General features: G+C 43.4%; 1 non-coding gene across 1 annotated transcript; it reads left to right on the top strand.

Annotated features, from left to right (window-relative positions):
* Window positions 1-11,197: 11,197 nt before the first annotated feature.
* On the top strand, window positions 11,198-11,399 carry LOC111589693 (U2 spliceosomal RNA). Its single transcript, XR_004850936.1, has one exon. It is a non-coding gene; the product is annotated as a U2 spliceosomal RNA (small nuclear RNA).
* The last annotated feature ends 332 nt before the right edge of the window (window positions 11,400-11,731 follow it).

Consider the following 11,731-nt stretch of genomic DNA (forward strand, 5'->3'; position numbering starts at 1 on the left):
GACTTGCAATGGTGATCTTTTTGTGTGCCAAATTTATGTCGATGACATAATATTTGGCTCTACTAATCAAAAGTCTTGTGAATAGTTTAGCAGGGTGATGACGCAGAAATTTGAGATGTCGATGATGGGCGAGTTGAACTACTTCCTTGGGTTCCAAGTGAAGCAACTCAAGGACGGCACCTTCATCTCCCAAACGAAATACACGCAAGACTTGCTAAAGCGGTTTGGGATGAAGGACGCCAAGCCCGCAAAGACTCCGATGGGAACCAACGGACACACCGACCTCAACAAAGGAGGTAAGTCCGTTGATCAAAAAGCATACCGGTCCATGATAGGTTCTTTGCTTTATTTATGTGCTAGTAGACCGGATATTATGCTTAGCGTATGCATGTGTGCTAGATTTCAATCCGATCCTAAGGAGTGTCACTTAGTGGCGGTGAAGCGAATTCTTAGATATTTGGTTGCTACGCCTTGCTTCGGGCTCTGGTATCCAAAGGGGTCTACCTTTGACTTGGTTGGATACTCAGATTCCGACTATGCTGGATGTAAGGTCGATAGGAAGAGTACATCAGGGACGTGCCAATTCTTAGGAAGGTCCCTGGTGTCATGGAACTCTAAGAAACAAACCTCCGTTGCCCTATCCACCGCTGAGGCCGAGTATGTTGCCGCAGGACAGTGTTGCGCGCAACTACTTTGGATGAGGCAAACTCTCCGGGACTTTGGCTACAATCTGAGCAAAGTCCCACTCCTATGTGATAATGAGAGTGCTATCCGCATGGCGGAAAATCCTGTTGAACACAGCCGCACAAAGCACATAGACATCCGGCATCACTTTTTGAGAGACCACCAGCAAAAGGGAGATATCGAAGTGTTTCATGTTAGCACCGAGAACCAGCTAGCCGATATCTTTACCAAGCCTCTAGATGAGAAGACCTTTTGCAGGTTGCGTAGTGAGCTAAATGTCTTAGATTCGCGGAACTTGGATTGATTTATAGCATACATGTGTTTATGCCTTTGATCATGTTCATTCTGCATTTTGTTGCTTATTGTGGTGCTCAAGTTGTACAAACACTCTCTGGACCTCACAAGTCCTGTTTGCAAGTGATGCACATATTTAGGGGAGCTGTGCTACAACTTGACCCTTTGAGACTAACCATGTACTTGAGTTTGGTTATTTTAGTCTCCAAGGAGAATTGAAAGGGAAAAGGTGGACTTGGACCATGAAAGACTTCCACTGCACTCCGATGAGAGGGTAACTTATTCCAAGTTCATCTCATGCTCTCTCATTGCCCTTGTATTCTTATTGAAGATTTTGGTGAGGCAATGGGGTTAAAAGGGCCAAGATTGATCCCGTTTTGGTGCTTAATGCCAAAGGGGGAGAAAATAAAGGCCAAAGCGATAAATGGATCAGCTACCACTTGAGAGATTTTGAAAACAGTAGAATAGAGCTTTTGGTTTGTCAAAACTCTTTTGTTGTCTCTCTTGTCAAAAGTTGGCTTCTTGTGGGGAGAAGTGTTGATTATGGGAAAAAGGGGGAGTTGGTTTGTCAAAACTCTTTTGTTGTCTCCCTTGTCAAAAGTTGGCTTCTTGTGGGGAGAAGTGTTGATTATGGGAAAAAGGGGGAGTTTTTGAAATCTTTGATCAATCTCTTTTGGAATGACTCTCTTTATGCTTCAACATGTGTGTTTGACTTAGAGATAGAGATTTGAGTTTGATTTGCAAAAACAAACCAAGTGGTGGCAAAGGATGATCCATATATGCCAAAATTGAATCAAAATAAATTTGAGTTTTATTTGAAGTGATATTGCACTTGTTCTAGTTGCTTTATGTTGTGTTGGCATAAATCACCAAAAAAGGGGAGATTGAAAGGGAAATGTGCCCTTGGGCCATTTCTAAGTATTTTGGTGATTGAGTGCCAACACAAGTGCTTAAATGTGAATTCATGCTTATGGATGGACAAAGTGCAAAACAAGAGCAAAGGTATGTTTCTAAGTCTTAGTACATTGGTTTTGTGTACTAATATACGTGTCTAAGTATTAGAAACAGAAAGAAGAAGAAAAGAGAAGAGTTGGCTGTGTACAGCCAAAAGGCTGTTTCGGTCTGGGGCACCGGACTGTCCGGTGGTGCACCGGACAGTGTCCGGTGCGCCTCGAGCGAACTGGCCGCTCTCGGGAATTCGCCAACGGCGTACGGCTAAAATTCACCGGACTGTCTGGTGTGCACCGGACTGTCCGGTGAGCCAACGGTCGGCCGGGCCAACGATCGGCCGCGGAATCTGCGCGCGACACGTGGCTGGGCCAACGGTCGGAAGGGGGCACCGGACTGTCCGGTGTGCACCGGACATGTCCGGTGCGCCAACGGCTCTCTGGCCGCCAACGGTCGGCTTCGCCATTTAAGGAAGGAAATCGGGCACCGGACTGTCCGATGCGCCCGATGACAGAAGGCAAGAATGGCCTTCCAGATTTGCTCTCAACGGCTCCTAGCTGCCTTGGGGCTATAAAAGGGACCCCTAGGCGCATGGAGGAAATAACGAAGCAACCTTAGAGCATTCTTGATCATCCACACTCAGTCTTTGCACATTCGTTTGTCATTCTCAGTGATTTGAGCTCCGTTCTAGTGAGAACTTTGAGATAGTCTTTTGAGCTCGATTCTTGGCTGTGTGTGTGTGTGCATTTTGCTGTGGATTTGTGTGTGTTGCTTCTCTCCCTTACTCCGTGCTTCTTTGTGAACTTCAAGTGTAAGGGCGAGAGACTCCAAGTTGTGGAGATTCCTCGCAAACGCGATAAGAAAAGAAAAGCATAACACTGTGGTATTCAAGTTGATCATTGGATCACTTGAGAGGAGTTGAGTGCAACTCTCGTCCGTTGGGACGCCACAACGTGGAGTAGGCAAGTTTTGTACTTGGCCGAACCACGGGATAAACCACTGTGTCTTCTCTGTGTTGAACTCCTTGTGGTTATCGTATTGTGCAAGATCTCCTCTCTAGCCACTTGGCATTAACTATGCTAACGCTTAATCAAAGTTTTGTGGCTTCAATTTTTAAGTTTTACAGGATCACCTATTCACCCCCCCCCTCTAGGTGCTCTCAGTTTGAGATTTATCCTGCAAAAAGAACACCCAAGTGAAGCGAGAATAATCATCCACAATAACTAGACAGTACTTGTGTGGATGATGAACACCAACTTGCTTCCCTGCTTGACATGCGCTACAAACCCTATCTTTCTCAAAATGAACATTTGTTAGTCCCAAAATGTGTTATCCCGTTAGAAGCTTATGAAGATTCTTCATCCCAACGTGGGCTAATCAGCGGTGCCAGAGCCAACCCATGTTAGTCTTAGCAATTAAGCAAGTGTCGAGTTCAGCTCTATTAAAATCAACTAAGTATAGCTGACCCTCTAACACTCCCTTAAATGCTACCGAATCATCACTTCTTCTAAAGACAGTAACACCTATATCCGTAAAGAGACAGTTGTAGCCCAGTTTACATAATTGAGAAACGGAAAGCAAATTGTAATCTAAAGAATTTACAAGAAAAACATTGGAAATAGAATGATCAGGTGATATAGCAATTTTACCAAGTCCTTTGACCAAACCTTGATTTCCATCCCCGAATGTGATAGCTCTTTGGGGATTTTGGTTTTTCTTGTAGGAGGAGAACATCATTTTCTCCCCAGTCATGTGGTTTGTGCACCCGCTATCAATGATCCAACTTGAGCCCCCGGATGCATAAACCTACAAAACAATTTTAGGCCTTGTTCTTAAGTACCCAAATGGTCTTGGGTCCTTTCACATTAGAAACAAGCACCTTGGGTACCCAAACACAAGTCTTTAATCCCTTGTGTTTGGCCCCAACATATTTGGCAACTACTTTGCCTGATTTATTAGTGAGCACATAAGAAGCATCAAAAGTCTTAAATGAAATGTTATGATCATTTGATGCAATAGGAGCTTTCTTTTTAGGCAATTTAACATGGATTGATTGCCTAGAGCTAGATGCCTCACTCTTATACATAAAAGCATGATGAGAGCCAGAGTGAGACTTCCTAGAGTGAATTTTCCTAATTTTGTGCCCAGGATAGCCGACAGGGTATAAAATGTAACCCTCGTTATCCTGAGCCATGGGAGCCTTATCCTTAACAAAGTTGGACAATTTTTTAGGAGCATTGAGTTTGACATTGCCTCCCTGTTGGAAGCCAATGCCATCATTAATGACAGGGCGTCTCCCACTATAGAGCATGCTTCTAGCAAATTTAAAATTTTCATTTTCTAAGTCATGCTCATTAATTTTGGCACTAAGTTGAGCTATGTGATCATTTTGTTGTTTAATTAAAGCTAGGTGATCATGAATAGCATCAACATTAATGTCTCTACATCTAGTGCAAATAGTAACATGCTCAACAGTAGATGTAGAGAGTTTGCAAGTATTTAATTCAACAATCTTAGCATGTAAAATAGCATTCTCATCTCTAAGATTGGAAATAGAAGCATTGCAAACAATTAAATCTTTAGCCTTAGCAATTAATTTTTCATTCTCATTTTTAAGGCTAGAGAGAGATGCATTCAATTTGTCAATCTTAGCAATTAAACTAGCATTATCATTAACAATTGAATCATCACAAACATTTGATTTCTCAACCTTAGCAATTAATTTGGTATTTTCATTTCTAAGGCTAGAAATAGTGGCATGGCAAGTGCTTAGCTCACTAGTTAATTTTTCACATTTTTCTACCTCTAGAGCATAAGCATTTTTAACCTTAACATGCTTTTTGTTTTACTTAATAAGGAAGTCCTCTTGGCTATCCAAGAGTTCATCCTTCTCATGAATAACACTAATCAATTCATTCAATTTCTCTTTTTGTTGCATGTTAAGATTGGCAAAAAGAGTAAGCAAGTTGTCCTCATCATCACTAGAAATATCCTCATCACTAGAGGTTGCATAATTAGTGGAGGATCTTGATTTTACCTTCTTCTTCTTGTCGTCCTTTGCCATGAGGCACTTGTGGCCGACGTTGGGGAAGAGGAGACCTTTGTTGACGGCGATGTTTGCGGCGTCCTCGTCGGAGGAAAAGTCGCTGGAGCTCTCGTCGGAGTCCCACTCGCGGCAAACATGGACATCGCCGCCCTTCTTCTTGTAGTACCTCTTCTTCTCCTTCTTCTTCCCCCTCTTGTCGTCGCCCCTGTCACTAGAAATAAGACATTTTGCTATAAAGTGACCGGGCTTACCACACTTGTAGAACACCTTCTTGGAACGGGGCTTGTAATCTCTCCCTTTCCTTTGCTTGAGGATTTGGCGAAAGCTTTTGATGATTAAAGTCATCTCCTCGTTGTCGAGCTTGGAGGCGTCGATAGGAAGCCTACTTGGTGTAGACTCTTCCTTCTTCTCCTCCGTTGCTTTGAAGGCGACGGGTTGCACCTCGGGTGTGGAGGTGGCGCCTCGCTCGATGATTTATTTGGAGCCTTTGATCATTAGCTCAAAGCTCACAAACTTTCCTATCACTTCCTCGGGAGACATTAGTTTATATCTTGGATCACCACAAATTAATTGAACTTGAGTAGGGTTAAGAAAAACGAGTGATCTAAGAATAACCTTGACCATTTCATGGTCATCCCATTTGGTGCTCCCGAGGTTGCGCACTTGGTTCACCAAGGTTTTGAGTCGGTTGTACATGGCTTGTGGCTCCTCTCCTTGGTGAAGCATGAAGCGACCGAGCTCCCCCTCGATCGTTTCCCGCTTGGTGATCTTGGTCACCTCGTCTCCTTCGTGCGCGGTCTTGAGCATGTCCCAAATCTCCTTTGCACTCTTCAACCCTTGCACCTTATTATACTCCTCTCGACTTAGAGAGGCGAGGAGTATAGTGGTGGCTTGGGAGTTGAAGTGTTGGATTTGTTCGACCTCCTCCGAATCATAATCCTTGTCCCCCTTTTTTGGTACCTGCGCTCCATACTCAACAATATCCCATATGCTTTTGTGGAGTGAGGTTAGGTGATGCCTCATTTTATAACTCCACATAGAATAATCTTCACCTTCAAACATAGGTGGTTTGCCTAATGGGACGAAAAGTAATGGAGTGCGTTTTGAAATACGAGGGTAGCGAAGGGGCATCTTACTATACTTCTTGCGCTCATGGCGTTTAGAAGTGGCGGATGTCGATTCCGAGCCGGAGGTGGAGGGTGACGAAGAGTCGGTCTCGTAGTAGACCACCTTCTTCATCTTCTTCTTCTTGTCACCCTTCCATTGGGACTTGATGGAGGAAGAGGATTCCTCCTTGTGCTTGTGGGCGGACTCCCTTGAATGCGTTCTCCCCGAGCTTGCGGACTTGTCGGCGATCCCGATGTCCCTCATGGCGGATGCTCCCGACATCACTTCGAGTGGTTTGGCTCTAATGAAGTACCAACCTTTGATATCAATTGAAAGTCGCCTAGAGGGGGGTGAATAGGCAAATCTAAAATTTATAAAGTTTAAGCACAACTACAAGTCGGGGTTAGCGTTAGAAATGTAAACGAGTCCGAAAGAGAGGGCGAAAACAAATCACAAGCGAATAAGAACAGATGACACGGTGATTTGTTTTTACCGAGGTTCGGTTCTTGCAAACCTACTCCCCGTTGAGGTGGTCACAAAGACCGGGTCTCTTTCAACCCTTTCCCTCTCTCAAACTGTCACCTAGACCGAGTGAGCTTCTCTTCTCAATCCCTAGTCACTATTTGATTGGAATGATCTTTGGACTTGGGAGAGGATTTGATCTCTTTGTTTGTATATTGGAATGAAGTCTAGAGCTCTTGTATGAGGTTTGATGGCTGAAAACTTGGATTTGATGAATGGTGGGTGGTTGGGGGTATTTATAGCCCCAACCACCAAAGTGACCGTTGGTGAGGGCTTCTGTCGCATGGCGCGCGCCAGCCACGTCACCCGGTCGTTGGGTTCTGACCGTTGGAGCTTCTGACAGGTGGGCCACCGGACAGTCTGGTGGTGCACCGAACAGTCACTATTCACTGTCCGGTGCGTCTTCTGGCGCTGCTCTGACTTCTGCGCACGCAGGCGCTCACTGTTCACTTTTACTGTTCCATTGCAGACGACCGTTGGCGCCGTGTAGCCGTTACTCCGCTGGCACACCGGACAGTCCGGTGCTACACCAGACAGTCCGGTGAATTATAGCAGAGCGGCTCTCAGAATTCCCGAAGGTGGCAAGTTCGGAGTTCGGTTCCCGTGCGCCAGACCAGGGCAGCCTTCGGGTTGTGTTTTGCTCTCTTTATTTGAACCCTTTTCTTGGTCTTTTTATTGGTTTGTTGTGAACCTTTGGCACCTGTAAAACTTATAATCTAGAGCAAACTAGTTAGTCCAATTGTTTGTGTTGGACAATTCAACCATAAAAATCATTTAGAAAAAGGTGTAAGCCTATTTCCCTTTCACCCTATGTCTCCGCCTCTGCGTCCCATTCTCGGCAGAGGACGTGAGAGCAGGTCCTTCCTCCCCGTATTCGTCCGACACCAACCCCAACACCGACCGTGTGGCTATTGCACGTCCTCGAGGACGTTTCACAGCATGCGCGCACCATCATTTTCGCCGTCGTCGGACGTCTCATTCGTCTTCCCGGCCTTCTCTCTATTATTCCTCCCCAACCTACTGCCCCCGCCCACGGTCACAGCCGCGAACCGACCGAGACTCGTCGACGCGGGTACGAGGCGACTCGGTCTTGATCCTAGCCTTTCCTCGTGCGTGCCGTCGAAGAGGACACGGTGGCGTTTGCCACGCTTAAGTTATCTTGGCAACGAGGAGTAAGTCTGATATATTGGACAAACAAAGCCCACAGGGCGGCTGAGGCAGTGGTGTCAGAGCAGCTGCGACAGCGACATGAAGGCGGGTGCGACGGGTGCATGTAGGTGGCTGCAGCGGCGGCGTGAAGGACATCAGCAGCAACGGCAACCAAAAAGCTCATCCCTACACCTGAAAAATCTCTACACCGAAAAGGTTCTACCACGCACCTTTTTCCCCTCTCTGTCCTTCCTCCGAGCATGCCATCGATGCCAGTAGTGTTTGTTACTATCATCATGGGCGTCCTCTGTCACTTTTGTGTTGTTTGCTATCACTTGAAGGATTGTGATAGCGGCGTCGGCGACTCGGCGTGAAGAGCGACAATGCAGGCACCACGCCCAAGTGCTCCTGTCCGTCTGGGGGCAAGGAAAGCCCGCTGGCGCGAGGCTTCAACAGCGTGTTGTGGCCGTCGGCAAGCAGCAAAATCAATGGCTTCGTGGCGATGAAACTTGAAATGGAATAATGGAGGCACAAATTTGTGGAGGTCCAACGGCGACGGACTCAACCTTCCTCTACTCTTAGGCTCTAGGCGATAGGCAAGGTGTGTTGGACAGTGTCGTCCACCAATGGTAGACATTGCTAATGTTGATTTCGATTCCATGTCAGAAGTACCTTACTCATCTAGTGAAGACCCATACATTGAGTAGGATCAATCTGCGAGTGGCAACCCATTTGTTAATGGTATGTGAATCAAATGCTTATGAATGGAATCTTGTGTGACCATTTTGATTCATTTTGAGTTGGAACAATCTGCGAGTGACAAGTATCATTTTGAGTTTTACTGCATTTTTTATTTATCAGTGAGTTCATGTAGCATCTGAATTTTGAGGTTTAGCATCCGACCATAAGACATGTCCCTCAAACCGATCTATTCTCATGCACCGGTGGGAAACCATACAAAAATATGTGAACAAGTTTTGTCGATGTTTATCGCGGATTAAGTTAAGGCGTCAAAGTGGTACTACAATGCAAGGCAAGGTACTTCCTATCTTTGAACCAGTAGGATTTGTTTAAACTTTCTTACATTTTTATAACATACACGAATTTCCCTTTGATGTTGTTGTATGCAGGTTGTGGAGGCATGTGCTTTGTCAAGGCTGAAAGAAGCATTCGAAAACTTTTCAATTCATGCATTGCTGGAATAGGCCGAGAACTCAACCAAAATGGCTCGCTAAAATTAATGAATTGGCTGCTCCTAAAACCTCTAACAAGAAGCACAAGACCATATCAAGTGTTGAGCCCAATACAAGTGAAATAAGGCAATGTGATGTTGAAGACTTAGACCTATTGGTAAGAAGGTCCAGCTATAAATGAAAAGCTATTTGTTGAGGTGAGGAAACAGGAGGTCCAGCTAAACTGAGAGATGAAGAGAGAATTATGACCATGGTTCTCACTGCGTTTCCAGAAGAGCAGAAGAAGTACTATATGTTCTTGCGGGCTCAAATCATGAGCCGACATTCCATCAACTGATAACAAAGTAATACATGTACTTAATTCAAATTGATCATTTTTCATTGGGAAAAACTAAATATGTCAGGCATGAGTTACTAATATACTTGTTTGTATCTCTCAGCTTATGTTTTTATTTATATATCATTTGCATGATTCAGCAAGTGGGGAGGAGATGAACCTGTTCTTGGTGGGGAGGAGGGAATGATGCTCAGTCTATGAAGTTCAGTTGGTTGGTCTATTTGGTTCAGTTGGTTAAATAAGAAAGAGATTATTTAAATTTTCCCACCCTCTTGCTTAGCCTATCAAGTTCAGTTGGTTGCCAATGCTGACACAAATTCAACCCTTCCTATCAACATTTTTTCTGTTTTCTATATATGTGACCTGGTGCTGAATTTACATAGGATGTTATGTCTACATACTTTGGTTACCTATGGTTCAGGTGGTGCTGATTTGTATTTATGCGACCTGGAGCTGATTGTTCTTACTGATTTTTTTATCAGCTTACACTTTTTTCAAACGATAACAGTGCCATGCGAACAACTAATGTATGTTTCCTAATGTCAAATAATTGCCTACAGTTTTGCTTAAATGGTATCTACTATGGTAGTAGTGCACAAAGAAAATAAATTAAGGCTTGCTTTTTCAGATAACATCATTGCAAAAAGATTAATAGATAAAAATACAGTTATTTAAATAGCTTCGATAGTTCTTATTGTTATCCATCCATACATGTCCTAAATTCAAATAGTTCGCATCAGATTTACTGATTTTTCCATATAACTTGCCGGTCTAAAAGTATGTCAACTCGCTCATTATGGCGCCTTTAGAACTGAAACTTGTGCCTTAGCAACTGAAGCTCGCTCATAATATTTACCAATTTGCAATACAATGTTCAGTTTGTGCTCATAGTACCTAGCCTTTGATATGTATACCTTAGGTTACTTCATTTTCAGATTTTAGTTTTCTTTCAGGTTGCGATTTCCAGGCTTCACTTTTTCAGCATTTTCGAATCGTGAACAGTAACCAACATTAATCTTGGTACCTGTTGTCGTTACACAAGCATTATGCAGGAATCAGTGTGTTAGGACTGAAATATGAATGAGCATTCAACAATAATATCGTACCATTCTTTAACATTGCAAATATCTTCTTTTGTGAACTGGGTAGTTGGGAGTTTGTTCTGTTCAAATTAAGTTGTGTGTCGCTGCAATCAGTATCAATAGTCTTTTCCGCAACTTCTATCTTAATTAGTTTAGGGCGTGCAGCTGCTATCAGATGGACCCACGGATGCTAATGTGTAAGGTTTAAATTATTGGGGAGGTAATTATTAGTGATCTGCTGTGAGGTGATAAGATTTTGGGGAAAATATTTTTTTAGTAAAGACCCCAATATAGAGTTTTTGTAATACTTTTTTGGTATATACTTGGAGTTGATCTAACCCATCAGTTTAAACTTTATAAAATTCACCCAACCAAATCACCTCACACTCATAACCTCCTCTAACTCCATCAAACCAATTGCATCCACACATAACACGCCCTTAAAACCAACGTCCTATGTCTATTCCCCTCTCACCCGCTTCTCGCCTACTAGTGGGCCGTTAACCCATATATGAGTCATGAGAAACTAACACAAGCTCAATATGATAGGCATAAGTCAATTTATCTCTCTCGCTTACCAGTGGGCCTAGTAGGCCGTTAACCCATATATGAGTCATGAGAAACTAACACAAGCTCAATATGATAGGCATAGGTCAATTTATCTCTCTCGCTTCTCGCTTACTAGTGGGCCATTATCCCACAAATAGGACGTGAGAAATCATCCAACCGCAACACGAGCCACACGCAATATAGCGCTCCCATATAGTACCGCTCCGCTAGCTAAAGGAGAATGAGTGAGCTGTAAAAAAAGGGTTAGACTCCTTTTCAACTTATTATACATTTCTCAGTCTTTTGGCTATGACAAAATGTAATATTTGTTCTTATCAGTTTAATATCTAATATGTGGACTATATGTTCACTTTGATATTAAAATTATTTTTATGGGTATTTGTTGGAGAGGGTCTACCACACTAATTTACTATGATCTTGTGTGTCACTTAGCCGTTGCACTGCTGGTAGGGTCTGGCCTACCCCAACCAACGCCATCAAATATGATTGTGTGACGTCGCAATACACAGGTATTGTACTAGTGTACGTTAAACAATGGTTCACTCTTCCGCGTATTTCACTCTAGTTTTTTATATATTTGTCATGTTCCCAAATATCTTATATATATTAGTTTTATTTAATTCATTTTCTAAAGTATAAAATTATGAATTTTGCAACATCTAAACAATAATTACAACCACTAGCCGAATCGTGAAGCACCTCCAAGACTGAAATCAATAAGTCTCATGTCAACAATCAACTACCTTCGCCGTCAAAAAAACAATCAACTACCAAAGAAAATTAGAGCAACAAAGCATTT

The sequence above is a fragment of the Zea mays genome, chromosome 6 (assembly GCF_902167145.1).
Source record: "Zea mays cultivar B73 chromosome 6, Zm-B73-REFERENCE-NAM-5.0, whole genome shotgun sequence".
In the NCBI taxonomy this organism is placed as follows: Eukaryota; Viridiplantae; Streptophyta; class Magnoliopsida; order Poales; family Poaceae; genus Zea; species Zea mays.